The sequence below is a fragment of the Apus apus genome, chromosome 21, assembly GCF_020740795.1.
Source record: "Apus apus isolate bApuApu2 chromosome 21, bApuApu2.pri.cur, whole genome shotgun sequence".
NCBI lineage: Eukaryota > Metazoa > Chordata > Aves > Apodiformes > Apodidae > Apus > Apus apus.
In genome coordinates this window covers 7,591,955-7,619,906 of record NC_067302.1, presented here as the reverse complement: position 1 = coordinate 7,619,906, position 27,952 = coordinate 7,591,955, and the positions used below count along the sequence as shown (strand labels likewise).

At 54.0% G+C, this 27,952-nt stretch overlaps 2 long non-coding RNA genes across 16 annotated transcripts; both read right to left on the bottom strand.

Moving 5' to 3' along the window:
* Positions 1–3,575: 3,575 nt before the first annotated feature.
* Positions 3,576–16,473, bottom strand: LOC127393241 (uncharacterized). Of its 10 annotated transcripts, XR_007891408.1 has the most exons (13): positions 14,640–16,473; positions 14,507–14,559; positions 14,352–14,415; positions 14,215–14,285; positions 13,981–14,031; positions 11,924–13,873; positions 11,425–11,598; positions 10,585–10,657; positions 10,375–10,473; positions 9,677–9,720; positions 8,342–8,444; positions 5,828–6,012; positions 5,239–5,504 (listed from the first exon to the last, which is right to left on the bottom strand). It is a non-coding gene; the product is annotated as an uncharacterized LOC127393241 (long non-coding RNA). The 10 variants fall into 10 exon arrangements; XR_007891413.1 differs by lacking the exon at positions 9,677–9,720; XR_007891412.1 differs by lacking the exon at positions 11,425–11,598.
* Positions 16,474–20,507: 4,034 nt separating this feature from the next.
* On the bottom strand, positions 20,508–27,017 carry LOC127393286 (uncharacterized). 6 transcript variants are annotated; one of them, XR_007891426.1, is made up of 9 exons: positions 26,982–27,017; positions 25,214–25,282; positions 24,295–24,378; positions 23,876–24,023; positions 23,327–23,451; positions 22,797–22,876; positions 22,068–22,161; positions 21,677–21,805; positions 20,508–21,398 (listed from the first exon to the last, which is right to left on the bottom strand). It is a non-coding gene; the product is annotated as an uncharacterized LOC127393286 (long non-coding RNA). The 6 variants fall into 6 exon arrangements; XR_007891425.1 differs by lacking the exon at positions 26,982–27,017 and adding an exon at positions 26,878–26,975; XR_007891424.1 differs by lacking the exon at positions 26,982–27,017 and adding an exon at positions 25,680–25,975.
* Between the last annotated feature and the right edge of the window lie 935 nt (positions 27,018–27,952).

The window sequence follows — 27,952 nt, the reverse complement described above, 5'->3', positions numbered from 1 at the left end:
GAGGGTGCCAAGAGAGAGACCAGGGAGCAGGCCAAGGGAGGGATAGCGGAGGGGGACAAGAGAGACAAAGAGGAGGGGGACAAGAGAGGGATAAAGGAGGGGGCCGAGAGACCGAGGAGGGGGCCAAGAGACACAGGAGGAGGACAAGAGGGGGATAGAAGAGGGGGACAAGAAATAGACAGAGGAGGAGGACAAGATAGGGATAGGAGGACAAGAGATAAAAAGAGGAGGGGGACAAGAGAGGGATAGAAAAGGGGGACAAGAGAAAGATACAGGAGAGAGGGGACAAGAGAGGGATAAGAAAGGGATAGAGGAGGGGCACAAGAGAGAATAAAGGAGGGGTACAAGAGAGGGATATAGGAGGGGGGGACAAGAGACAGAGGGGGACAAAAGAGGGATAGGAAGACAAGAGAGAATAAGAGGAGGGGGATAAGAGAGGTCTAGAAAAGGGGGACGAGAGAGAGAAAGAGAGAGAGGAGGGGAACAAAAGACAGGAGTGGGACAGAGAAAGATACAGGAGGGGCACAAGAGAGGAATAAAGGAGGGGTACAAGAGAGGGATAGAGCAGAGGGACGAGAGAGAGAGGAGGGGTCCAGGAGAGACACAGAGGAGGGGGACAAGAGAGAGACACAGGAGGGGGACAAGTGAGGGATAAGGGAGGGGTACAAGAGAGGAATAGAGGAGGGGGACCAGAGACCGAGGAGTGGGCCGAGAGAGAGGTGAGAGAGAAGAGAGAGGGAGACAAAATAGAGATAAGAGAGACAGAGAAACACAGATGGGGAAAAGACAGAGATAGAGGAAGAGCAGAAGAGAGATAGACGAGGGAGACAAGACAGGGACAGAGGAAGAAGAGAGGGATAGAGGAGGAGCACAAGAGAAAGAGGAGGAGGACAAGAGAGAGAGAAGTGGGACAAGAGAGAGAGAGAGAGAGAGAGAGGAGGGCCAGGAGAGAGATAGAAGAGGGAGAAAAGAGAGGGACAGAATAGGGGACAGAGAGAGAGAGCATGGGGGAGGAGTGATAAAGGAGGGGGACAAGAGAGAGACAGAGCAGGAGGACAAGACAGAAATAGAGGAGGGGGACAAGTAACAGATAAAGGAGGGGGACAAGACAAAGACACAGGAGGGGGAAAAGAGAGATAGAGAAGGGGATAAAAGAGAGATAAGAGGAGGGGGACATGAGAGAGAAGAGAGGGACACGAGGGGATAGAAGACGGGGACACAAGAGGGACAGAGAAGTGAGGACAGGAGAAAGATACAGGAGGAGGACAATAGAGAGGACGAGGAGTAGAAGAGAGATAGAGGAGAGGAACAAGAGAGAGACAGAGGAGGGGGCCAAGAGAGAGAGGAGGGGGATATGAGAGGGACAGAGTAGGGGGGACAGCAAAAAGATACAAGAGGAGAACAAGAGAGAGACAGAGGAGGGAGACAGAGAGAGAGGGACAGGAGGTGCAAGAAGGGGGGGGGGCGGCGATAGAATAATACAGAATAAATTTAGAAGGAGGGGTGGCCTGAAAGAAAGAGGAGTGGCAAGAGAGGCGGAGCATTATTCAGAGACAAAGTTGGGATTAACACATCATTTTTCTCACCTGATCGAGCCTCGGCTGCTCCTGTGGCGATGGCGCGTCCCCAGGATGGCGAAATGAATTCCGCGGCGCTCGCAGACCCGACTTCTTCCCGCTCTCCTCTTCCCCTCCGTGCTACTTTCCCGCTCTCCCCCCCCCCCCCCTCACACAATTCACGCGACCGCTGTACCCGCCCCACCCACACCACCGCTTGGCACCCAGCGTGCCACCATCTCATCTCCTTGTGACGATAGCTGAGACAGCAGCAAGACCTGGCACAGGCAGGCAGCACCGTGACCAACGAGGCCAAGCTCCATCAGGCCCTGCTGGAGTGCAGGGAGCGCTCTCTGCAGTCTTTTGAGCACCACAACTGAACAGGCCATGGACACAAGGTCATCCTGTAGCAAGATGGTGACCAAAGCTGGTTGACCAAAGGGCGGCAAAAGGCAACAAAGCCTCTTGTTGTGACCACAGCTCCAGTGACAGGCAGGTCCCTTTGCCCCACAGCGCCTTTCTCCTTCCTCCCCTTCAGTCCTCTGCTCTCTTTCTTCTCGCTCGTTCTTGACTCCACGGTTCCTTCCCCCACATGATGGATGCCTCTTCTTTCTTCTCCACCAGCAGCTGCTGTCAAAACAGAAGGACAAGGTCAAGACCCAGAAGTCCCTGCTCCTCTGCCTGAGGACAGAGGGGTGCTGAGCGGCCCCTGCACAGAAGCTCTGCACAGCACCACCTGATCCCTGGCCCCTCCTCCTACTCCTACCCCCCCATCCCCTATCAAGAAGCGACCACCCCCCACACCACAGCCCCCCCCAGGAAAAAACCTCGCCAATCTGCTTCTCTCATCCGATCACGGCTCCGGGCGCCTGCCGAGTTCCAGACGGTGCTGGAGGTGGGCTCCGAGGTGGGCACCCTGGCCAAATGCAGCCGGGCAAGCCAAGCAGCAGCCCAAAGAGGCTGCTCAGCCCTGCTTAGGACACCCGGGGAGCCGAACAGCTCGGCCTTCCTCCCCTCAAGACAAGGACTCAGCGACTCAGCAGCCAGGAGGTGGAGACAGGGGGATGGAGCCCCAGCCTCAAGGACAGGGGAGGAGCAGACCCCCTGCCACACAATCCCTGCCCCAACTGCCTCTGAAAGGCCGGGCCAGAGAGACCTGCCTGATGACAGGGGTCCCCACCTAGCTCCTCCCACCGAGAGCAGGGGGCACCCCCAGCCCTGCTGACAAGGAGCTGGGGCTGCTCTGGGGACAGAGGGATCCACAGCTGGTGACACACGCCCCCAGGACGGGGCTGTCACGGGGCTGGCAGCTCCCCAGCACCACATGCAGCCCCACAGGCACAGACCGGGCCCTGGCCACAGGTGGGTCGCCTTGCCCACCCCACGCTTCAGTGCCTTTGCTCTGTCCTGCCAACAAAGGGGTGAGCCTGACCCTCCCTCTGCTCGTAGGCTCCAAGGAGAGCTCCCTGCTACTGCACACAGATCAGCTCTCCCTCCTGGAAAGTTCAGGCTAAGTACGCTGCAGTCGTTGGAACAGTGGCCTAAACAAGAAGCTCATTTGTTCACTCACTCACTCACATGGACACAGACACACACACACAGAGGCAAATGGGGAATAACAGAAGTTCCCAGAAGAGAGCGTGAGCCCTGTGCAGCCAACGGCAAATGAGCCTTCCCTACCATCGAGCAGGAGAGCAGAGCCTCACATGCCTCCGGGGCTGCATGGAGACCAGAGGAGCCTCAACACGCTGAGGGGCTACAGGGGGTGGCCAAGGGGCAAAAGCTGTGACACGCCCTGACTCCAGGGGCTCACCCGGACCAGGCCCCCAGCAGGCACAAACCCACCGGGGCCAGAGGAGAGGGCTAGGGAAAAGGCCTTCCCCACCCTGCTCACAGGGTGGCCTGGGGGTCCAGTGAGCTCCCTTTCCCCCTCAGGTGTGGAGGCGGTGGCTCTCACCTCCTTACTGGGTTGCCATGCTGTCTGGGCAGCCCAAGGAGGAAGACGGCAAAGGCCAATGACAGCAAAAGCAAAGACCCAGCCCTGCTTATAGGGAGGTTGCCCAGTGCAGAGACGGCCAGGGCAGCCCAAAGAGGCCCTCCGTGCTTTTCTGTCACCTTCACCCTAGTGACAGAGAGGTCCCTTTGCCCAAAGCACCTTTCTCCTGCCCCCTGGTCAGGCCGACACCGCTCCTCTTCTCTCTCTCTCGCCTCAATGCTCCATGCGATGCCTCTTCCTTCTGCTTCACCAGCTGCTGCTGAGGAAGGAGGATACAGTGAGGCCCAAACCCTGACAACTGCCCCACCCGAAGGAAACACGGACCTTTGCCTGCTTACAGAGGGTCCCTCCCACTCTCCCTCCCCGCACCTCCCGCTTCCTCTTGGCTCGGTGCTCCCAACAAACCTCAGGGAGCCTGAGGCTCTGACCTAAGCCCAGCTTACAGGCTGGCCCTCCTGCCTGCAGCACAACACCTCGGTTTCAGGAGCCCCATTTCCCCCCGGCTATGGAGACAGTGGCTCTCAGCCTCCTCCCAGGGTTGCCCCTCTCTCTGGCCAGCCCAACCACAGGGAACATAGCCAAGGGGGCTGGCAATGCTCTTGCCCCAAGGTGACAGTCGACCCCTGCCCACCCATCCCCAGCAGAACGTGGACGTTCCAAAGCGGTGCCAACCCTCCAACCGCCCTCCTGCTCCTTCCCCTCAGGAATCAACATTTCCCCCCTCAGGGATCGATCTTTCCCCCTCAGGGATCGATCATCTGCCTCTCAAGGGATCTTCCCCCTCTCCTCTCCCTCTCAGCTGCTCTTCCCTTCCCTTTCCCCTCAGGATCGATCTCTCTCCCTCTCGCGCTCTTCCCGCCTCTCTCTCCCCTCACGCCGCTCCTCCCCCCTCCCTCTCCCACCTCCCCCAGGCGCGCGACTCTTCCCGCCCCGCGCTCGCGGGCCGCTGGCTCCCCCTCGCCCCCGCTAGAGACGCCCCGCGCTGCTTCCCGCCGCTGGGGGCACGCGCCCCCGCCCCGCCCCTCCCCAGGGCGGGTCCCCCCCCCCCCCACCTCGCGAAACGGTTTTTTTTCACCAAATCGGGGCTCCGGGTGCTCCATGCGGGGACCAGACAAGGGCTCGCTGCTGCTCCGGGCTCCTGCCACTCCCGGCGGGGCTGGACCGGCCGCTACCCCTGCGGCGGTGGCGCTCCCCGGGACGGCGACTGAACCCCGCTGCGCTCCCGGCCCCCCGCAGGGCGACACTCGACCCCGCCCGCCCCTCCCCCAGCAGAGCGCGGAGCCTCACCAAGCGGCGCCGACCGCGCTCCTGCCTTTCCCCCTCAGGCGGGTCCCGCTCTCTCTCCCTCACGTACTTCCTCCCCTCCTCTCCCCCTCCCACAGGCGCGCGACTCTTCCCGCCCCGCGCTCGCTGCTACCCCCGCCCGAGACGCCCGCGCGCTTCCCGCCGCAGGGGGCACGCGCCCCGCCCCGCCCGCCCCTTCCCAGGCGGGTCACCCCTCCCCTGCAGGCGCGCGACCCCCGCTCAAGCGACCCCCCCCCCCCCAACCTCTTTAACCCCTCTCGAGGGGTGGGGGGAAAGAGAGGGAGAGAGAGGGGCAAGGGGGGGCAAGACATGGACAGGGGGGTTAGGGACGAGAAAGGGGGCAACAGGGATAGGCAGAGCCGGAGGGAGAACCCAGCAGCATCAATAGGTTCCCGACTGGTAAACCTTCTGTTTCGCTGCCTGCATTACTCCTTGCTCAGATCTTGGAGATACTTGGAGAGATGTTAGTCCTTCTAAGAAAGAACAGTTGAAGATTTCTTGATATATCCTCTTCGTCATTTAAACCAGTTGCCAGAGGCTCCTACATCTGTAATTTCTGAGAGCATTGTTGCGCTGTCCTCAAAAAGAGAGCCACGGCTCTTGCTGCCCTTATCACCTACTTGTGATTCTATGTTGAGATTTCTCTCCTAGAAGTAAAAACAAAGATACTTTTTAGTAGTGAGACAGCCACTCCTTGCCTGAATTCTTTCAGGGCTCTCAGAACAACCCCCCTGGGGTGCACTCAGGCTGCAAGTCAACTTGTCTGCGTTTTCCTGATAAATCTGGCTGTGCAGTAAACTTCTTGGGTTTGGGGAAAGACTATGTATGGGGCAGTTTCGAGTCTGATACTGTGAGTAATGCAGGCAGCTTCCAGGAATCCATCTGTTGAGATGATAATGATGGATCAGGAGTTCTGGTTAAAAAAAATAATTAAAAAATAGCCTGGAATTTAGGACTGAATGATACTTACAGAGATACCTGCTGCAGTTTTCCTTCCCGGGACATGTTTTTAACAGGCAACAGACACAATTTAGCTTTGCCTCATCAGATCACTCTGAGGATGTCACCGTGAAGAAGAAAGATCTGCCAAGTAACGACCAGCTGTTTCACTGGCACAGTCTTTCAGACAGTACAGCACCACCTGTCCAGATGAGCCTGTCGGGTAGAAATTAGTCTTTTATCTTTGATCTGGTCCATGTGCATACTAGACACAGAAAGTAAAGCGAATCAAATACCTTCCTCCTTTGTGTCGTTTTTATTCTCGCCTAATTGGCTTAGTTTCAATTCACATCTTCAATAAATTCATTTAACTATTTATTCCTGCTATTTTAAATTTTAGACCTAACTAAGGCACTTTTGTGTACATTGAATAGGCCACTAAGATCTGTCAGGCTATTCAGCAGGGAGGGCTGGGAATTTTCCAAAGTGAGGGAATATTCAGAAAAGCTGTTCGTCCAACCAAAACAAGAATACGAAACAGAAGCATCCCTGTACACCTGGTGCTTTGCAAGGGCTCAGAACGGCAACAAGCAACTGTCCTGTGGTCCAATGAAGCTGACACAGCAGGTCAGGCTGCTCCACAAAGCTCTTTCACTCCTCGGTGACACCTCAGAAGCTTCACTGCCTGCAGCTCTTCAGACCCTCTGCCCGCAGGAGAGGCCAGACAGGAGAGCACCCTGGGCACTGGCCAGAGCCTCCACTTGCCCATGTCACCTCCAGCTTCCATCTCCTTCCTCTGCCTCCCACCTGCAGCTGCAGAGGGGACCCGGGGGCTCTGGCTGTCCCCTCAGCAGGTCCTTCCCAGGCTCCTAGGGCTGCTGCCCCAGCCCCGGCCCCCTTCTTCTCCAGGGCAGGGGTGCTGGGGCAGGCAGGAGCCCCCCCCCCAGGAGGGGGCAGGCAGGTCCTGCATGCCCTGGAGCGGGACCAGCAGCAGCTGTTACAGGGCCCGATACTGGACTGCACCAAAAGCAGGTGTCCTCAGGGCAAGGTCCAGCAGCTGGACCAGGCTGAGTGAGGCCATCCCTGCTCCCTGACCAAAAGGCACAAAAAGCACTTGGATGGCAAGAGCCTTTCTGGCTGGGGGAACCTGACTGCGTGGGAAGGAGGGACAGCCTGCAGCCTTCCTCCTCCTCACTGCAGACAGTGAACCGAGCAGGGTGGACACGGGTGTCGAGGTGACCCCCGAGGGCAGGGCTTTCTGGGCAGGGGCTGTTGTCACAGGAGGGCTATGGTACCATCTCCTGTTGCCATCACCCCTCATGGGTAGTCGGGCTAGAGGTGGCCCCAGGGATGGAAGATCCCAGGGGCCTGGTGCCTGCTCCACTGTCACAGCTCAGGGCACCCGGGGCCAGCCCCAGGGTGGCAGCAGGTTCCTGCATCCCGTGCCCAGAGGGACGCAGCTCCCTCCAGGTGAGCTGCTCCGCACAGGAGCTGAGCCACCTGCAGGGAGAGGATCCCTGCTGGCAAAACCTCCCGCAGGAGACCAGGCCCAACAACGAGCTGCCTCCTGCCTTTGTGGGTTTATTTTTTCTCCTGAGCTCTCAGAAACCGCATTTGCTCTCTCACTAAGCCAGGCCCGGGAAGGCTGCTGGGACAGCAGCGACACATGGGTTCCTGATCAATCGATGTGAAGCAAAGAGCTGCAGCAGCAGGGAAGCAGGCAGATACATCAACACACTTCCAGACAAGCCCAGCAAGTCTTGTTTTCCAGGTACTTATGTCCTGTTCCTCACAGCACATCCAGCTCCAGAATTCTTCTATTATAAGGGAACTATTTTTTTTTCCTGCTCGAAATATTCGTAGGCACCAAATCAAGACAACTCAGACTGTTCCTCAGCTCTTACCAAGGTTCACTGGCAACCAACCCAGCACTTCTGCCACCCACTCTCTGGTCACTGTGCTATTTTTGCCAAACATAGAAAGAATTTTTTAAGCAAAACCTGAAGCAGACATGTAGCAATGAAGAATTCAGAAAAACACATAGAATTTTAATCATTATATGCAACTAACACAGAGCCTAGTAAAGGCAATTTGGGGCCTCTCTAATTGACTTCTTTAAAACAACTCAAGATATAAAGAAAAAAAAAGGAAATAAATTAGATCTTAAGTTAGCTTAAGAAGAGGACAGGAAAAAGCTAAACAAATTCCAGTTTCAATGAAAATCATTCAATCATTCCAACATTTTATTGACAACTCCCCATCCTTTATCAACTGACTCCTCTGGTCTCAAAGCAGATGTTATTTACTGCCAAACTGAAAGACAAAAAAAAAAAAAAGCAATTCTACTTCAGTATAACAATGCCAAGTTCCATAAATAAATGAAAACGTTTGACCTCCAGGCACAAGAGATGGCAGTGAAAATGCCATGAAAGCTGCATTTTAATTTGTCCACTTAATTTCTCTAGGAAGAACCACCCAAGGTCACCTGCAATTAGAAGAGCTTTGAATTCTGCTGTTGAGGGGGAGAAAATAAGAAAAGGATTACCTCAGCAGCAGTCTGCAAGTCTGTGTAATGCATCTGAGCTGGGAGAAGCTGCATCTTGAACCATTCCTGCAGAGCCTCATCTGTGGACTCAGTTACCTTTTAACTGACAAAGTGAAAATGCACCTGTCATTACAGCATAAGAAAAGACTGTTTCTGTTCTTCAGGTGCTTTCAACCTGATCCTGAAGAAGTCATTTAGGGGGAACAGCTGGAAACAAGTACATACAAACAGAATGCATAAATCTGCACAAAAGCAAATCATTCAGGAAACCATTAGAGAGGTATCATGTCATCCCTTGAGCTTTGCTTTTGCTCCCCTTTCAAAGATGCTCTGTACAACAACTGCCCATCTCACAGGAGTTTATGGCGAGTCTGATTTGCATCATGCTATTTACCACTATGCACAGCTCCCCTGCAGAAAGTTCAGAGAAAACCTGGAGATGGCTGTAGCTGTAGCAAGCACCTAACACTGCCTAGAAGTCCATGACATGCAGAAATATTGAATGTATTTTTACCAAAAGTTCCAGCTTTTGTTACTGTCACTCTGGCATCTTCCTCAAAAGAGGAGGAGAAAAGATCTTGCAGAAAATGCAGGAGCAGGGAAAGGGTGAAGGAGATGTGAACACACAACAGCAGACCTTTGCTGGGAGACACATGGGGGTGTTTAAACCTCCTGCTGAGATTCCCACTGATCCCTGCTGAAGGTAGAAGACCTGGAACCAGCTATCAGGCTCCAGGCAGCCAGGGAAAAATGTTGTGAATGACATCAGTCCTGTCCCTGCTCTTCTCTGAGGACTCATTCCCTCAAGATCAGAGCTGTGACTTTAGCAGGCCAAGCCCTGCTCAGAAACAGAGGTTATTTTAAAGTATTTTAGATTAGACAACAAATTAATTTCAAATTAGTGGGGGATGTTTTGACAATTTTTTTTAGCTTTGATAAAACCAGTAAGTGAAAGTGTTTGGTTAGGTAACAAAAATCAGTAAAAAAAAAAAAAAAAAAAATCAGATGCCAAATGGTGTTCTTCCTCTTGCAGTCAGCATGGTTTTCCAGGTAAATTTCTTTTTCTCCCCTCCCACCAAATTCTGGACAATCTTCATTTAAAATTGTTAAAAGAATCCTTTGCCAGTACAGACTAATATTTCTAATATGTTTTTCTAGCGTTTTTCATTAATGTATTTTTTGGTACTAAAGCTTTTGTAAACAAATAAAGTCTGCTAGGTCTATAAAGATGGAGATGTTTTTACTACAACAGAATGAATTTCTCCCCACACCAATTGGCATATATTAAAGTAACCCATACTGCCTCTTAAGACCAGAGCTTTTTGCTTTACATACCTATGAGTTTTTCTGCATGGAGAACTAAACCAAGTCAGGCGATGCTGTTACATAAATTTATGTAACATTAAAATACTCTCAGGTCTCTGTATCTTCTTTTAACCTGATTAATAAAGTTTATCTCGGGATATAGTTCATCCTAATTTATGCATGTTACCTTTTCTTGGGTTTCACTGAGATAAGCTTCCTGCAGTTGATTTTCCACATAACTCACTCTTAGTCATGTAAAATCAATTTAAAAAGAAAAGAATAAATGGAAAATCCCAGCAGTTCAGCTGATAGACTGCTCAAAGAGACCATAGAACCCCACTTGTTAAAGAAATGCATCAGCTGAGATCAGTTTTGTTCATCTGAACTGTTGCTTTTTAAAGCACAGAATCTATATGGGGAATTTCAGTTGTCCCTATAATAAGCAGAACATGGAAACTCACTGAGCTACTTCAGAGTTTTACATTTCATTATCATTTTCCTCTTCTATCATGACACAGAGGAGCAGAACCTCCTCAGCTGTCTTTTCCACACTGGTTTTGTCAAGCCAAACCACAGAGAGAAATCCTAATCTATGTCTTCCAATGCCATATGGTCATAGGGTCCCTTATCCTGACATCCACTTCTTTCTTTGGTTGTAACTTGTTAGTGATTTCCAGAAGAAACTCTGATTTTCTCATAATTACAATCTTATTAATTACCACACTTACACTTAAGAATGTCTTCCCTGGTTGCTTTCTGCATAAAGATGAGTATTTTAACTGCATCTTCCAGTCCAAGTTCAAAGACTAACACCTCAGATCATGCACCTTAGGCAGAAAAATAAGGAAAACAGCAAAGCTCCAGAAATTAAAGATGGGATTTAACTCTGGCAGGTTTCCAGTGGTTGAAAGGGAGTATGAGAAATATTTGTTCAGCACCTGAACACACCGGTGGCTGGTATCTGCTTCAGGTGTCATGGTCAGTCTGCCTTGGGATTTCTCCAGCAAGTTCCTAGGAAAGCAGGGGTATTTCCAAGAGGCTTGCCCAACACGGCCAGGTTTTACTCCACAAAAAAAATCCAACTTATGAACCACAGTGTTTCCAGCTTTCCTAGAGGATGATCCTATTCCTATGCATGATTTTCTACAAAGAGCCTCCCAGAGATCAGGGTCTGACAACAGCAGCTTGTGACTCCATTATGAAGTGAAAAATAATGTGTTATTAATTGATTAGCAACAAGTGTGTCACTTTTTCAAATAAGTAAGTCTTATAAAGAAGTCTGTGAAGTTCTGAAATTGTTCAGAATTATTTTTCCATCAATATTCTGAGTGCTGGTTTTTCTATCAATGTCTGCTTACATTTAAAAAAAGGCTGGGAAAGTGTGTTTGAGAAGCAGCACAAAAAACATTTGAGGCCAAAAAAATCATTACAGACTGCAATGAAAGAGAAGTTTGGTACTTTCCATCAAGTCCATTTTCCAGCACAGATCTGGTCACCACTACTTGTATGTCTCCATCTTAGACAAAGAAAAGCATTTTGTGAAGAAATGGCTTCTTAGCAGGAAGAAGCCAACCTACACCAGGCTCTAAGTGTTATGCAGCTCTTCAATCAATGCAATAGGAAAGCTCAGGTTCTGTGGCAGGTCACTCATGCACTGGGAAACACTTGGACCTGGAGGGGAAGCAAGTCTCTCCTATGCTGACAGTCTGGAACCACAGGGGAAAAGGATGGCACGTGGGGCCAGCACAGAGGTGGGAATCCTGCATCACTTCACTCACATGCTGACTGTGAGAGGATGCAGAAGGTGCTCTGGGGCCTTCCCAAATCTCTCTGGAGTCCTGACCACAAGCTGCCAAGCTGCTGTTTGTCTCAGGAAATGCAATTTGCAGCACCAGGCCATTCTGAACCATCCAGGCAGGGACCCCAGGGGACTAGGAGGGCTTGTGTACCACCTATGAACACAACCAAGGGATGCTCCTAGAACAACTGACAACATGACACCTGAAAAACACCTGCTACTTCATCCCACTAGTCACTGCTCACCTCCCCCAAGTCACCTGCAGTGCTGATGTCCTGCTTTGCTCCTGGCCTTGTGCCTCCAAAATAAAAACCCCAACACCTAGAAGGCAGCCAACACAGCCACCACTTGCTTCTTCCCTCCAACACCGTCGCCCAACTCACCTTCCAGCGCTCTGCTCCCTCCGTGCCTTTTGGCTTGTCCCTCTGCATAACACTGCCCCTCAAACCTGCTGCTTCAGCACCCCATCCATCACTCACCTTGCCAGAGGCCGCTCTGCTGATAACATCTCACTTCACACTTGGATTCGCACCCAGAAAATCCAGCCAGATAAGCTCCAGCTTGTCAGAGCCACCCGCTGTCCTGCCGATACTCCAGCACTGGATGCCTGTCCTTCTTCAGCCGGCACTCTGCTCCCCTCTTCCGTGCCCTTGGCCTTGCTCCTTGTTGCTCTGCATCTGAAACAACACAAACACACCCTGTAAAGCAAGTCACCTGCACAGCCACAGGTAGCTTGGTGAGGCCAGAGGTCTCTCTGCCTTTTGCATATACCTTCTCACTACAGCTAGAAGAAGAAAAGCCAGCTAGGGAGCCCCATCTGTGCAAGCTAAGGCACCTTCCAGATCTGACCCCCTCCCCTTCCACACTAACTGCTGCTCCCAACCAGTCACAAAGTTCAGACTGGACCCCCTTGCTTTCTCAACTCCTCTCAGAGGAGCCTACGTGTGGCTGGATCCAATCCTAGCCCCGGACCGTAAAGAAAAGCGAACACAACTGTGGCAGCTGCCTACACCTGTTGGCCCAGAGATGGACCGTATGGTCTCTGCCAACAGAATTGGTCCAAACCAACTTACTTCCACCCCTCCATAAAACTACGCTACCCTGTCATCAATACTGCTGCATCCCTGGGCAGGGCAGCTCCAACCCTCACACACAGACCAGGACTACACACGGATGCCGCGAGTGTTATACCTTGTTATACCAAAAGTGGGGTCATTCACCTGGTATGCAAGATGCCAAATACATACAGAGCCAAGATATTTTCATTTATTTCATTCGTTTAGGCAAACACAGGGCGAGAGGGGGTTAGACACAAAGCTGCCCCCTGAAGTAGCAAGGCTATGTACATTTATGCACTTGTGGTTAGTTTCCTTCACCTAATACAGATACAGTTACTCTACTCAGATTGGTTAGTGAATTTCTCACTCTGATTTTGAGGTACAGGACACACGGTGGGTAGGTCTTCAGTTGGAGGTGGGCAGCCTAAATGCTGAAGGTCTGGTTTCCATATTGTTGATTTTGTCACAAGCAGAGGTCGCTCAGCTACAGCAACTTCGGCAATTCTGCCACATTTTAAGCAAAGCACGTGCTTCCCCATCTTCGTGTTTCAACAAGATCAGGATCTTTTTTTTCAGAAGACCTTTGTAACTTTCTATAAGTCTCTTGTCCTTGCTCAGTGAAAGATTGCCATAGGGAAGATTATGCCGGCAGAGAAGCCCTACGGTGCCACGATGGCACAGATGCTCTAAAGCAGACCTGCCAAGGAGAGGCAATTGCCGCCACACACAAGAGAAAGCTGCCATCAAAACTAGAATAAGGGATGTGTGAGAAGCCATGCTTGAAGACCCAAGACCAGTGAGGACATGGGGATAAAACCCCAGAAAATGACTCTGGAAACAGAAGACTCAAGAGCAGAGATGCGGGCAGCACCTGGCTGGCCACCGCAAGAGATGAACGCTCAGAAACAGCCAGGATGTGACACACGCCAAAGAGATCCACACGTCAAGCTGTAATTGTGAGATGAGAAGAGCTCAACAGGCTCTGTGCCAGTGAAGTGATGCATTCCGGACTCTTGGGAGGATTACCAAGGTGCCTGCTGGTCACCGAGCTATGGAGGCACCAAGAGCCAAAGAACATACAGTCTGAGACACGGAAAACAAACAACATAAAGTACACGCCAGACACAGGTTGGAGCTGCCCTGCCCTGTACACGCTGACATGGTGCTGAAGAGTAACCTGCTCCCTTTGCCTGCCCCAAGGGGACTGTGCCCTGCCAGCCCTCTCCCCTACACCAACTTTGAAACCCCCCCCTCCAATCCCCAACCTTGTCCCCTCCTCCCAGCCCCTCCACTTAGCTTTCAGATGGCCAGGGCTCTGCAGCCTTCCTCCTCGACAAGCCGTCCTTCCCGGGATGTTCCTGCCATAGTGATCTGGAAAAACAACGACAAACCCACAATTAGTACTGATAAGCATCACATCAGCCACTGCCAACCTCTTCAATATCCCCTGCTCAGAACCCCCATGGTGTTCTGCTTACCTGCCGGTTCCAGAATCAGACGGATGCTGAGGCCATCCTTGCTTGTAGTATCTAAGATACCAAAAGACCCAAATCACTGCTGTGCTTGTGACAAGTCCCACGACCCTCCTTGCTACCACCCTGGCTCACCCCAAACACCCACCCAACCCCAACGGCAGCCTGCACAGCACCTACAAACCCAAGAGGTAAATGCTTCACTGAGTTCCCACAGGTAACTTTCTCCTAGACACCAACCTGGCTGACGCCTGTGTCATCTCCACAGATGGCCCGTTGGCATGCTGCTCCACTGCTCCAAGGCTGCAAAACTGAAGCAAACAGCACATGCTGAGACATTGCCCGAGCCCACAGCTATTCCCATCTACCACTCTCACCTTCGTGGCTCACCTGTCCAGCCTCTGATGGTCACAGGTTGCCACATCCAGCCCTGTGTGCTGCCTGGAAAACACAAACAAGGGATGCTCATCACATACTGACAACACAACACCTGGAAAACAACTGCCAGATCAGCCTGCTATTTGTCACTGACCTTGCTCGAGTCACCTCCAGTGCAGATCTCCCGCTTCCCTCGGTGCTTTGCACCTACAAAACAAACCCAAACCATGAGCCAGTTGGTAGAGGCACCACTCACACCTTCCCTCACAACTCAGGGGACAACTCACCCAGGCTCTTCAATACGCACCGACCCAGCTCCTCACTGTGCTCTGCTCCTCTCCTCCACCACCCTCTGCTGCGTGGCTCCTCTCCCTGCATATGAAAAAGCAGTAACAAGCAAATCAGCTGGATGCAATTCCAGAGATTCCCATTTAGGAACATCTTCGAGATCCTAACTACCTACAGGAAAGCTAAAAAACAAGCTAACATTACGCCCCACACATTCAGGCCGTAACAACCTGGACACCCAACCTGATTGGCTATGGCTCCAGCAGCCTCTCCCAGGTGGCTCCAGCCACCCCCTGTTAAAAACACTATGAAAATGACCACCCTCCCCTGCTGAGGGCTGCTACTTCACTTCAAATGCTCCATCTGCACCCCAACAGGCACAGACAGCACAGCAACACAAACCACAGGCTCTCGTTGCTATTCTTCTCCCAACCCCACAGCTGCTACAGCCTCCAGAGAGAGCAGCTCCAACCCAACAGCACAGAGACACAACACACAAACACAAAGGATGTGACACAAGCATGAGAGGAAACTCTCAGCAACAAAAAACCTCCTCCTCCAACGCAGATGCCACCAGGTGGCAAGACATACAGGACCGCAAGCATGAGATGAGCGTTGAAGAGTCCAGAAAGTCCCTCCTTTCGAGTTGTGAGCTTCAGACAGGACCTCCTTGGTTTCTCAGCTTCTTCTCAGGGCAGAGCCTAGGTGCAGCTGGATCCAGTCTTCACCTCCAACCTGAGAGAGAAGCTCAGACCCTCAGTTCTGCCACAGAATCAGTTTACTGCAGCTCGAGCTGGGTGCTTCCAGTCTTGTTCTCTTCCACTTGTTTCTCAGCTGGAAAAGTCTCCCACATTCTGCTTTTGTCCAATTGCTCCCACTTAACTTTCAGTCAATGCATCTTCCCAGTTCAGAAGGTTGTCTTGAGTAATTATCTTGTCCACATCTTGTTTCCATATTATTACAGCTGGTAGAGTCAAGGTCTAACTAAGGCTCATCACAGGAGTTCAGCTAAAGATTAATTAGAATCGCAGCCTAAGGCCTCATCACTCCAGATACTCAGGCTAAGTCAAGTCACGAGTCCAGTCCAAAGTCAAGTCACTTAGGTCAAGCAGTGGTCAGTTTGCACAAGTTTTTAACAGGCATGTAATTTGAACTGATATCCCTTTAATTAACACATTAGTCCCAATATTCCTATACTCAATTCACTTGTGATTTCAGCAGCAAGGAGCCCGTAAGGCAGCCTCAGAGAAAGGTCAGACATGGCAAACCATGACAAGAAGCTACAGTCAGAACCGAAACACACGAATGCACGAGAAGCCTTGGCAAGACCCAAGAATGCAAGGACACAGGGAAGAATGTCCAGAAAAAAGAGATTCTCCCTGTGAAAGAGAAGCCTCCAGAGCGGGGCTGACGACACCGACAGCAACACCGGCGCAAAAAGAGGATCAAGAGGAGACACCCGAGTCACGAGGCCCAGCTGGGCTTTTGAGTTCAGGTAAGAAAAGCAGCGCCCCATGGGCACTATGAGGGTGAGCACAGATGATGCTCAAGACCTAAGGACGGGCTGCAAGATGAGTGCTGTGCTCCTGGAGCACAAAGAGGAGACTGGGACCCAAGGAGGGTTTGAGACACAAAAGACAACAGACCACACAAACTACACCATGACACACACAGGCTGGAGCTGCCCTGCCTGGCACACGCTGACATCACGCTGAAGAGTAACCCACTGCCTTTACCTGCCCAAAGGGACAGTTCCCAGACAGCCCTCTCCCCAGCTCTTGACTTTAAAACCCCTCCCTGCAATTCCCAACTTTGTCCCCCCCTCCCCCAAGCCCTCCCCAGCACCCATCCCTCAACTTAGCTTTCAGGGGCCACAGGTCTCAGGACATCCTCCTTTAAAGAAAGCTCCACAGTTCATCAACTCCAAGAGTTCCACAGTCAGCAGGTTCCTCATCACCTGCAAAAAAGAAAGATGCACCACAGAATGTTAAACCACCTTCTCACCCCAAAACAACCCATATGAAGTTACCACCAGCAGAAAAAGCTGCAGGCAACCAACATCCTTCTGACAACATACACTGCTTACCCAGAGCCTCTTGCACAACACAGGTGCCCCTGTTCCAAAGAGCTTCAAAACACACTCACACAGCTCAAAACCTCCACCAGCCCCAGAGCAGACTGAGCTCCCCAGTCACAGGCGGGGGCTCATATATCCCGGGCCCCGCCCAGGGCCCTCCCCACAATCCCCTGGGAATAGGGGCAGCTGCAACACCAGCTGGAATTAAGGGCTGGGGGAGCAGCAGCTGGTCCTGTCACCTGCCTCTGGGGACACGCCCCGGGGCGGGGACGGAAAAGACAGCAGCGAGGACCTGCCCACGAGAAACCGCCCGTGGAAAGATCTCTTGAGGACTACTCGGGTGAAGAGACTGATGAAAGGGATCTCAGAATTACTGGTCTCGCTGTGTCAGAGCCGGGCAAGATGCAAACGGGCATCCCCGGGGCAGGAAGGGGCAAGCGCGGCCCCGGAGAGGGAAAGCAGCAGCGGTGCCCGCCGCTCCCGCAAAAAAAGCAGCAGAAGCAACAGCAGAGAAAGATGAATAAAATAAATAAAGGGAAAAAAAAACAACAGGGGAAGAAGGGAGATCAAGGAGGGGGAGAAGGGAGATGTGAAACATTGACTATTTCATTATGTATTTACACTAATGACTACTGCTTATTAAATTTTTAATACCTAAGATGTCTTGATAATAATATCACACTTTAAAACATATTAATTAATTAATTGTACTTAACTATTAATAATTTTCATTTCCTACATGAAACAAAACGCGGATGGAGACACAGGAGCACCTGCGATTCATGCTCCAATGGAAAATAAATACAAAACAAATCCAGGTGAATGCAGGGGAGTTGGAAAAGATGATCTTTAAACTCCCTTCTCATTCAAACCACCCTGTGATTCGAGGAAACACCAACTGACGATGCCGCACCCCCCCCCGCGCCGCACCCCTCCCCCCCCCTCGCTTCTTGCGGCCGTGGCAGCTCGTGGCGGGGGGGGGGGCGGCAGCGCGCGGCGGAGGGGGGGGCGCAGAGGTCGGCGCCGGACCGTCCTTCCCCACACCCCTTACCGCCGCTTTTTCCCCGCTCTCCGCCGTTCCCACCCCACACCCCCTGCGGCTTGCCAGCGCTCCACCCCTTCGCGGCTTCTCCCCCGATGCAGAAACCGCCGGCGGCAGAACCCGGCCCGCCCCGGCCCCGCGCTCCCTCACCGACTCCTCACGCGTCCCACGGACCCTCGGCCGCCGACTTCCGCCTCGCACCGCGTGGCCGCACCGGCCCCGCCCCGCGCGGGAGCACGGCACCCGGCCGCGGCTCTTCCGGCCCCGCCCAGCCCGGCGTTCACCAATCCCCGGGCAGCACAGCACCGCCCCGGACACGCCCACGCAAGGCAGCCGAAGGGCGGTGCCACGCACACGCTGGGCAGGGACAGGCCACGCCTACGAAGGGCAGGCGAGCAGCAAAGCCGCGCCCACCACCGTTCAAAGAGGGGAGCCACGCACGAAGGAGCGGCGGTGGCAGAGACAAAGCGGGGGGGGGCTCTCAGCAACAAGGGGCGGGGCCACACAACGGGCCGGGGCGGGGCCGCGGGACAGGCGGGGGCGGGGGACACGCAGCAGGCGGGGGCGGGGCCACGCAGCAAGGGGGCGGGTACGCAGCAGGCGGGGCGGGGCCACGTAACAGGCGGGGGCGGGCCACACAGCAAGCCGGGGCGGGGCCACGCAGCAGGCGGGGGCGGGGTTACACAGCGGGGGGCGGGGCCACGTAAGAGGCGGGGGCGGGGCCACGTAAGAGGCGGGGGCGGGGCCACGTAACAGGCAGGGGCGGGGCCACGCAGCACGAGGGGGCGGGGTTACGCAGCAGGCGGGGGCGGGGCCACGCAGTCAGCGGGGGCGGGGTTGTGCAGCATGCGGGGCGGGGCCACGCAGCAGGCGTGGGCGGGGTTATGCAGCAGGCGTGGGCGGGGTTACGCAGCAGGCGGGGCGGGGCCACGTAAGAGGCAGGGGCGGGGCCACGCAGCAGGCGTGGGCGGGGTTACGCAGCAGGCGGGGCGGGGCCACGCAGTCAGCGGGGGCGGGGTTACGCAGCAGGCGGGGGCGGGGCCACGTAAGAGGCGGGGGCGGGGCCACGCAACAGGCGGGGGCGGGGCCACGCAGCAAGCCGGGGCGGGGCCACGCAGCAAGCGGGGCGGGGCCACGTAAGAGGCGGGGGCGGGGCCACGCAACAGGCGGGGGCGGGGTTACGCAGCAGGCGGGGGCGGGGCCACGTAAGAGGCGGGGGCGGGGCCACGCAACAGGCGGGGGCGGGGTTACGCAGCAGGCGGGGGCCGGGCCACATAACAGGTGGGGGCGGGGCCACGCAGCAAGCCGGGGCGGGGCCACGCAGCAAGCGGGGGCGGGGTTACGCAGCAGGCGGGGCGGGGCCACGTAAGAGGTGGGGGCGGGGCCACGCAACAGGCGGGGGCGGGGTTACGCAACGGGCGTGGGCGGTCTACGCAGCAAGCCGGGGCGGGGCCACTTAACAGACGGGGGCGGGACCACGCAACATCGGGGGCAAAGCCAAGCAGCACTCGGCGTGGGGCGCTTACCCGGCCTCCGCTCACTGTCCCCCTCCCTCGCCGCTTCTCCCCATATCCAGGAACCGCCAGCGGCAGAACCCGGCACGGCTCGGCTCGGCGCTCCCTCACCGATTCCTCATCCGTCCCACGGACCCTCGCACGGCGTGGCCGCACTGGCCCCGCCCCGCGCGGGAGCACGGCACCCGGCCGCGGCTCTTCCGGCCCCGCCCAGCCCGGCGTTCACCAATCCCCGGGCAGCAGAGCACCGCCCCGGCCACGCCCACGGAGGGAGGCCAAGGGGTCGGGGCCACGCCCACAGTGGGCGGAGGAGGAACACATACGGTGGGCGGGCGAAGGGCGAGACCACGCCCACGAAGGGCGAGGCTAGATATCGCGATACTGCGCATGCGCTGGCCATGAGCTGCAGTACCGAACTTTCGACACCAGGTGCCAGCAGAGAGCGCTGACCACCTGCAGTACCGAAGTTCGGACGCCAGGTGCCAGCAGAGAGCTCCGCAGGAAAGAATGAAAAATAATAACTCACACACAAAAGAAAAATAAATAATAACCCAAAAAAGATGTGGCAGCGTGGACACCCAGAAAGGGGCGGGGCCACGCACGAAGGGGGAGTGGGCCAGGCAGCGAGCAGGGCGGAGCCACGCAGCCAGCAGGGGGGGCGGGGCCACACAGCAAACACCAACATCGGTTGCTTTGCGCTCTCCTACCACACAGCACAAACGTTTACTGTTATCTTTTTAGGCACACGCACACTCATCCGTAGGTATTTTGAGGGAATAATGAATGCCTGCAGCCATCCCCCAGCCCCTATCCCCCAGGGACAGTGTTTCACCTCATGATTAAAAAGGGTGCAGATGTTTACAAACATACAATCAACATACCTCTGTAAAAAAAACCTTGACCTTTCCTTCGGCGTGACTTTAACTCGCACGGCTGTGAACTGACACCGTTACCTGTCTCCGGAACTCGGGCAGAATTCCACAAGGGGCTTTTTTTGAATGTTGCACAATTCTAAAGGATGTCTGCCCAGGAGACAGACCCTCCCGACCCCCTCCCAGGGAAATGCACCAGTGAAAGCCAAACCCAGGCCTTCAGAGGACCCGTGGAGACACTACATAACATCCACCTGCCTCTCTTTTTAAACCTTTGGAACAAATACCTACCTCCTGAAGCACACCTCATAAACTATCTGCTACGGCTCTTGACACTTACATGATAAACAATACAAGGCAACTTCTAATTTATAACATTTTAACTTTTTTCAAGTTTCAATCATGACAGCAAGGCAGTGAGGGAAGAAACCCACCACATGGTTTCAACTTCTTGTTAAACAAGGAGTCCGGAAAGACCCTCCTGCCAAGTCGTGAGGTTCAGACTGGATCCCCTTGCTCTCTAAATTCCTTCTCAGAGAGGAAGCTGGGGGCAGCTGGATCCACCCTCAGCCCCCAAATGCAAAAAGGAGCACAGACCCTCAGCTCTGCCACAGTTAGCCAAACTCCAGCTGTTCAGCTGCAAGAAAACACAGCCAACAATCGCCAGCGCTTTGGGGAAAAAAAAAAAAAACACACAACAAAAACAAACAAACAAACAAACACCAAAGAAAATCACACACACACACACACACCCCCCCCAGTGCTGCGATACATAAGGCTACCACAAAGGACTGGCCCAGCTGCTAATGCTTTTGGCTGTACCGAAGCATGGGGAAGGAACACATTTTGATGATGTCCCAACTGCTACAACTGAGAAAGTGTAAGGACCAGCGACACCACCCATTTCTGGAGCATGTGCTGTGCAGGAGTCTTTGGAAGGAAATTCACCTTTTTCCCTTTTTTTTTTCAGGAGAGTGGAAAGTCTTGTTGCTGGTGGCTTCGACTGCTAAGCACACCCTCTTCTTAATACTCGCTCTGCTGGGAAGCTCCTAAAACACAACCTCCTGGAAGGCAAAGCGCTTCCAGTTTGGAAAAATCACTCCCGAGCTGACGTCTGTATCACGCGCCGTGGGGCAGCGCTCCCTGCTCCTTCCAGTCAGCTCCCAGCAGCCCGGGGACGAGAAGCCATCCTCGACGGAAGCCACATCAGCCAACTGGGATACTCCTGCAATCACCAGGTTCCTCTTCATCTGCTGCAAGAAAACACAGTGCCAGCCGTAAGCGTCACGGCGGTCGACACAGACCTCTTCTGCAACAGCCCCCTCCCTCCAAAGTGCCCTGGCCTTCCCCTCGCCTGCTCCACACAGATTCCAGTGCCAGACACTGCAACCATCGTTGCTTGCAGCACCCAAGATTCCAAAAGACACGAGATTACTGTTGTGTTTGTGCAAAGCCACCGGCCCCGTGCTCCCTCTCCCTACCACCCCAGCTCACCTCAAATGCCCATCGGATCCCAAAGGCACCCACATACCCAAACGGTAAACGCTTCACTGGGCTGCCACACGATTCTCTGCTCTTAAACGCTGGCCCAGCCAAGTCTTGACTCGCCTCGGACCGCTTGCCAGCAGGCGCCTCCATGCCCCGAGCCTGCCTGAAGCGCCTGCACCACACAAAGCAAAAGGCATGTACTCAGATGCTGCCTGAAACAGCAGCCCGCCCGCACTCATTCCCGCCTCCTGCTCCTTCCCCTTGGACGCTCGCCCGTCCGGTCTCTGCCATTTACACGTTGCCACCCCCAGGCTCACGTACCACCTACGAACACAACCAAGGGACGCTTCGACACTGACCGACAATGTGACACCTGAAAACTAAATTGCTCACCTTCCCCAAGTCACCTGCACTGCCAACATCCCACTACGCACCTTCAAATTAAAAAACCCTACACCCAGAAGACAGTCAGCACAGCCACCAGTTCCATCTTCGCTTGTCCCTCTGCACAGCACAGCGCCTCAAAACCTGCACCCAGAACATAAGGCCAGAAAAGCGTTAGCTAGTCAGAACCACCTGCGGTCCTGCCAATACTCCAACGCTGGATGCCCGCCCGCCTTCATCCGGCACTCTGCTCCCCTCTTCCGTGCCCTTTGGCGTGCAGCTTGTTGCTCTGCATCTGAAAAAAACAAAACCAAAAAACACCCCAAAAAAACACGTAAAGCAGTTCACCTGGGTGCTGACAGACAGCCTCACGAAACCTGAGGCCTGTCTGCTTTTTGCATATGCCTTCTCACTACAGCTAGAAGATGAAATCCCAGTTATGCGAGGTGTATATGCACAAAACCAAGGTTTATTCTCAAGACTAAAAAGATCTGAAAAAGTGGAAAAACAGGCACAGACCGGATTGCCCGAGTGCTAGCATATCAGGGTGTGAAGGTATCGAGGTGCGAGGGGAATGAAACACACGGAACCTACACACCCACATGTCCCAACCACCCCTCTCGCCCCTGCCCCACACCGCCCCCCAAAAAAAACAACAAAAGCCCAAACAAAACAAAAACAACACAACAAAGAAACCAAGCAACCAGAACCAACCAAACCCAGTCCCCGACCTGACTGATTTTTTTGTTTTTTGGTTTTTTTTCCGTTTCGTGCCTCACCCCTGTCTCAGCAGATTGTCTCCTCAGAGCACGGAGTGCAGATGATCTGTAGCCCGGTGACAGCTGCATGTGATGAATACCTGGGCAGAAAACACCAAATGGTTTGAGTTGGAAGGGACCTTAGACATCATCTAGTTCCAACCCCGCTGCCATCGGCAGGGACATCTCCTGCTAGACCAGGTTGTTCCAAGCCCCATCCAGCCTGGCCTTGCACGCTTCCAGGGATGGAGCATCCACAGGTTCTTTTGGCAACCTGGGCCAGTGTCTCACCACCCTCACAGTTAAGAATTTCTTCCTAATATCTCATATAAATCTACCCTCTTCCAGTTGGAAACTGCCACCCCCTCCTCCTATCGCTATGTGCCCTTATAAAAAGTCCCTCCCCAGCTTTCCTGCAGGCCCCACACTTTCACTATTAGCACCAGCAGTTATGCGGCTGAATGCAATTACAAATTATGAGGTACTGGCTTTATGAAACTGAATTTAAGGTCAAAGATACATGTTGTAAGATTGTGGAAAAGTGCACCTACCGAGCAAATTCACCATTTCCACAGCAGTCAGGGTGAGAAAGTCATCTGCGTTTTTTCCTCCCATTCAGTTTATAAGGCGGAGAGCAAAGGCTTTTGTAACAGACTGCCTCTCCCAAGTCACAGACCTGGCATTGGAATTTCATATTGACAATAAGCTCCAGAACAAGAGAAATCACTATATAGTGCAATGAAATAGAAATCTACATAATGCTAGACTGAGAATCTAGCTTACAGCAGAGATAAATCATTAAAAAAGGTCACGTAGTGCAAGACTGAATCCCATTTACCAACAGATTTCTTATTTGTGAATGGAAGTACAACTAAACACATAATGCACGTAGGCAATATGTGAAACTATCGCCCAAACTTGCTAAATCATAACGCAGGAAACAATTTTGAATCATTTCCTAAAAAAAAAAAAAAAAAAAAAAAAAAAGAAGCGAAAGAAATAAAAATAAAAAGAAGAAAAAGGAAAAAGAAATACGGCCATTAAGAGTCACAAAGGAAAAGACTAAGAAGAGTTGAGTTGAAAAGGAATTAAAAGCTCACACTGGATTTTGGATGGCTTTTCCCTCTCAGACTTTGGAGCAATGCTTCTAATGTCAGCAGGAAAACGTTGAGGGCTGCCCAGTGGTGGAGCTGAGTAGATCAGTTTAACTGAAGTTCAGGGTCTGGTAACACCAAAGAACTATCGATCCTAACATTAAAAAGAACCAAGTTATTTCAAAACCAGGCACACCGAGTACTGCAAATCACATCTCAGTCAGCCTGTGATTAAGTCTCAAAATTAAACAGATTCAAAAGGAGAAACTGAAGCAGCTTTGACTGTTCCCTACTAAAAAAACCAACCAACCAAACAAACAAAAAAACAATCAAAGAAACCTCCCACAAAACCACAACAACAAGCTTAAACATTAAACCACTCCCCCAAAGCCATTTTGCTAGAGATGTTTCAAAATACTTCCTACCTGCCTCTCATCCATTTCTTTGCATTGCTGAGGTTTCTTTTGACTTCCTTAAATCCTCACAGCCTACTGAGGTGAAGCACAGGACTGGAATAGAAATGACAGCAGAATGTGGGAGCTGTCTTATTTTTTTCTGGACAAGCACAAGTCTAAAATAGTTATTATATTAGATAAGATAAATTTGAAGCTAGCACACCTTCCTGCAAAGTAAAGCTTAGAAAAAAGTCACATTTTCCAGTGCCACCAATCTACAAAAATTGTTTTTCTGAAGGAGAAAATGTGAAATATTCCCTTTCATCATCAAAATCACTATACAATGCAATGCAATACTTCTCAAAGGGCTTATGAGATTTTGGTTCAATAAACCAATTCTATGAGAGCAAGCACACGACCTATTAAGGAATATTTCCAAACCACACACCACAGGCTCCAGTTTTCTTGGACAATTTCAATCTCAAAATAACGGATTTACTTATTTCTGTTGTACAAATCAGAAATCTAGGCAACACTAGCCTAATAATTTACCTTCTACAGAGGTAACTTATTAAAAAAGGTTACACAGTGCAAGCCGGAATCCCATTTACCACCACATTTTGTATCTGGGAAAGTAAGAACTAAGCAGGCAGCTGGTGAAACCATAGCCCGAACTTGCTGGACCACAATGCAGGGAAGAATTTGGAATCATTTCCTCAAAAAAGCAGCAGAAGCAACAGCAGAGAAAGATGAATAAAATAAATAAAGGGAAAAAAAACCAACAGGGGAAGAAGGGAGATCAAGGAGGGGGAGAAGGGAGATGTGAAACATTGACTATTTCATTATGTATTTACACTAATGACTACTGCTTATTAAATTTTTAATACCTAAGATGTCTTGATAATAATATCACACTTTTAAACATATTAATTAATTAATTGTACTTAACTATTAATAATTTTCATTTCCTACGTGAAACAAAACGGGGATGGAGACACAGGAGCACCTGCGATTCATGCTCCAATGGAAAATAAATACAAAACAAATCCAGGTGAATGCAGGGGAGTTGGAAAAGATGATCTTTAAACTCCCTTCTCATTCAAACCACCCTGTGATTCGAGGAAACACCAACTGACGATGGCGGCCCCGCCCCGCCCCCCCCCCGCGCCGCGTGCCGCATCCCTCCCCCCCCTCGCTTCTTGCGGCCGTGGCAGCGCGTGGCGGGGGCGGGGGGCAGAGGTCGGCGCCGGACCGCCCTTCCCCACACCCCTTACCGCCGCTTTTTCCCCGCTCTCCGCCGTTCCCACCCCACACCCCCTGCGGCTTGCCAGCGCTCCACCCCTTCGCGGCTTCCCCCCCGATGCAGAAACCGCCGGCGGCAGAACCCGGCCCGCCCCGGCCCCGCGCTCCCTCACCGACTCCTCACGCGTCCCACGGACCCTCGGCCGCCGACTTCCGCCTCGCACCGCGTGGCCGCACCGGCCCCGCCCCGCGCGGGAGCACGGCACCCGGCCGCGGCTCTTCCGGCCCCGCCCAGCCCGGCGTTCACCAATCCCCGGGCAGCACAGCACCGCCCCGGACACGCCCACGCAAGGCAGCCGAAGGGCGGTGCCACGCACACGGTGGCCAGGGACAGGCCGCGCCTACGAAGGGCAGGCGAGCAGCAAAGCCGCGCCCACCACCGTTCAAAGAGGGGAGCCACGCACGAAGGAGCGGCGGTGGCAGAGACAAAGCGGGGGGGGGGGTTTCGCAGCAACAAGGGGCGGGGCCACACAACGGGCCGGGGCGGGGCCGCGGGACAGGCGGGGGCGGGGTCACGCAGCAAGCGGGGGCGGGGTCACGCAGTCAGCGGGGGCGGGGTTACGCAGCAGGCGGAGGCGGGGCCACGTAAGAGGCGGGGGCGGGGCCACGCAACAGGCGGGGGCGGGGTTACGCAGCAGGCGGGGGCGGGGCCACGTAAGAGGCGGGGGGGCCACGCAGCAAGCGGGGGCGGGGTTACGCAGCAGGCGGGGCGGGGCCACGTAAGAGGCGGGGGCGGGGCCACGCAACAGGCGTGGGCGGAGCCACGTAAGAGGCGGGGGGGCCACGTAAGAGGCGGGGGCGGGGCCACGCAACAGGCGGGGGCGGGGTTACGCAGCAGGCGGGGGCCGGGCCACGCAACAGGTGGGGGCGGGGCCACGCAGCAAGCCGGGGCGGGGCCACGCAGCAAGCGGGGGCGGGGCCACGTAAGAGGCGGGGGCGGGGCCACGCAACAGGCGGGGGCGGGGTTACGCAGCAGGCGGGGGCGGAGCCACGTAAGAGGCGGGGGCGGGGCCACGCAGCAAGCGGGGGCGGGGCCACGTAAGAGGCGGGGGGGCACGTAAGAGGCGGGGGCGGGGCCACGCAACAGGCGGGGGCGGGGTTACGCAGCAGGCGGGGGCCGGGCCACATAACAGGTGGGGGCGGGGCCACGCAGCAAGCCGGGGCGGGGTTACGCAGCAGGCGGGGGCGGGGTTACGCAGCAGGCGGGGTCGGGGCCACGCAGCAAGCGGGGGCGGGGCCACGCAACAGGCGGGGGCGGGACCACGCAACATCGGGGGCAAAGCCAAGCAGCACTCGGCGTGGGGCGCTTACCCGGCCTCCGCTCACTGTCCCCCTCCCTCGCCGCTTCTCCCCATATCCAGGAACCGCCAGCGGCAGAACCCGGCGCGGCTCGGCTCGGCTCCGCGCTCCCTCACCGATTCCTCATCCGTCCCACGGACCCTCGCACGGCGTGGCCGCACTGGCCCCGCCCCGCGCGGGAGCACGGCACCCGGCCGCGGCTCTTCCGGCCCCGCCCAAAAACTGTCACCAATCCCCGGGCAGAAGCGCAGAGCCCTGGCCACGCCCGCGGAGAGCGGCCGAGGGGACGGGGCCACGCCCACAGTGGGCGGAGGGGCGAAGGTTTCGACGCGGGGGTTCAAGCCTCAAAACCACGCCCACAAAAGTCGAGGGTAGGTATCGCGTTACTGCGCATGCGTTGGCCCTGAGCTGCAGTACCGAACTTTTGACACCAGGTGCCAGCAGAGAGCGTTATTGACCTGCAGTACTGAATTTTGGCCACCTGGCGCCAGCAGAGAGCTCCGTCAAACTGCAGTACCGAGACTTAGCCACCAGGTGACAGCAGAGAGGTCTGTCGACATGTAGCACTGAATTTCGGCCACCAGGTGCCAGCAGAGAGCCATTCAAAAGCCTGTTCCTTCACCTGCGGCGCTGCCCACCTACAGCACCGAAGTTCGGGCACACGGTGGCAGCCACGAGCTCCGCAGGAAAAAAAAAATTAAAATCACACACACGGAAAAAAAAAAAAAAAAAAAAAAAAGAAAACAAAAAAAACATTCGGCAGCCTGGACACTCAAAAAGGGGCAGGGACACGCTCGAACGGAGGGCGGGGCTTTGCACTAAGCGGGGGAGGTGCCACGGATGAAGAATGGGTGGGGCTATGAATTTGGAATGGGCGGGGCCACGCACCAAACAAACCTGTTTCTTTGCATTCTCCTGCCACACAGCAGACCTTTAGTTATCTTTTGGCACATACACACGTATCCATATACATTTTGAGGGATTAACAAACACCTGCATGTGCCCCCAGCCTCTGTCCTCCAGGGACAGTGTTTCAGCCCGTGATTAAAAGGGGTGCAGATGTTTACAGACATACAATAAAAATACC